The following is a 2,189-nucleotide window of genomic DNA, read 5'->3' on the forward strand; positions in this document are numbered from 1 at the left end:
TAATATTATATATAAGATAATGATGATAACAATAATGTTAATGACAGTGATGATGATAACATGATAATAAGATAATAATGATAATGATGATAATGATGATGATGATAATGATAAGGGTAATAATAATGATAATAACAATAATGATAATGATAATAATGACAATGATGATAATCATAATGATAACGAAAATAAATACGATAATAGAAAAATAATGACAATAACAATAATGATATTTATGATAATGGTAAAAAGAACGATGATAATAATGATATACTAACATCAAAGATAACAACAACAAAAAGAAGAAAACATATGATAATGATATTGGAAACGGTAAGAGCAATAACGATAATGATAACTATGATGTCGATGTTAATAATAATGACAATGATATCAATAATTGTAATCATTATCATAATTGTAATTATGAGAATAACAATAAAAAAAACATTATTATGAGTATGATAACAGGAATACGGATAATAATAATAATGATAATCATGATAATCTTGATCATACCAGTAATGTTAGTAATGATGTTGATAATGATAATACCGGTAACAATGATGATGGTGATGATAATACAAGCAATAACAATGATGATAGTAATAATGATGCTGGCATTAACATACAAAAGTAATAATATATAATGATTACAATTATAACTATAATAAGGGTGGTAACAACGATGATAGTAATAATGATAATGATAATAATTGTAGTAATAATGACAGTAATGACGATAATGATAATGATAAGAATGACAATCATGGCAATAATAATAATGATGCTGATATTAAATAGTAATAAGGATAACAGTCACAATAATGACAGTAATGTTAATGATAAAGATAATAATGATAAAAATGATGATAATCAATTAAATCATAATAACTGACGTGATAATGATAGTAATGATAATCATACTGATGATAAGAATGATAATGATAATGGTAAAAATAATGATAAAAATGATAGTAATAATAATGATAACCATAAAGATAAGGCTAATGATAATGATGATGATAATAGGTTATGATGATAGTGAAGATAATGATATTAATGATAGCACTGATAATAACAATAATAATAATGATAATACTACTACTACTACTGGTAATGATAATAGTAAGCATACGGAACTTAACAATAATAATGACAGTAACAGTAGTAAGGATGGTGATAATGATAATACCTATCTATCTATCTAATGATGATAATTATGATAATAATGACAAGGATAGATATACAGATAGATATATATATATATATATATATATATATATATATATATATTATATATATATATATATATATATATATATATATATATATAATATATATATATATATATATATATAATATATATATATACATATATATATTTGTATATAGTTAAATATATATATATATATATATATATATATATATATATATATATAATATATATATATATATATATAATATATATATATATATATATATATATATATATATATATATATATATATATATTATCGATATAGATATAGATATATAAACAGATAGATAGACAGATGTATACACAAGATAAACACACACACAAATACACACACACGCACACACACACACAAACACACACACACACACACACACACACTCACACAAGTATAAGTGTTCTATAAAAGCAAGCGAATGTGAAGCAAGTAACCTTACTTACTTACTTAGATATACGATCTTCCAGCACATTTTGCAATATTGCTGTTGAATTTATATGTAATCTGTTTATATCAACATTCATTTTCTCCCCCGCTGAATTATTCATCCGTGCATAATAAAGCGATCTTTTTTCGCACACTGCCAGACATTAAGTAGAATCATACAGGCAAACTTTTACACCATGAATAAAATAAAAAAAGAGAGATAGAAAAAAAAAAAAATAAAAGTATAGAAAACTTCCTCCGCTGGAAATCACGGCGGAATCTGGGCTATTGCCTGAAACTTATTTCGTAACTACAGTGTCGGAGGCGTTATGGCCACGTTGTCGCAACAGGACGCCAGCCATTGCGTTCTGCTGATCCTGAACTGTCATTGCGACAGGGGAGGGTTAACGAGAGGGAGGAGGGAGGGAGGGGGAAGAAGAGACAGATAGATAGATAGATAGAGAGAGAGAGGAGGGGGGGGGGGAGTTGAGGGAGAGAGATAGGAAG

This window comes from Penaeus japonicus, unplaced genomic scaffold (genome assembly GCF_977035675.1).
Source record: "Penaeus japonicus unplaced genomic scaffold, GWHDUDI00000001_assembly GWHDUDI00000012, whole genome shotgun sequence".
Taxonomy (NCBI): Eukaryota; Metazoa; Arthropoda; class Malacostraca; order Decapoda; family Penaeidae; genus Penaeus; species Penaeus japonicus.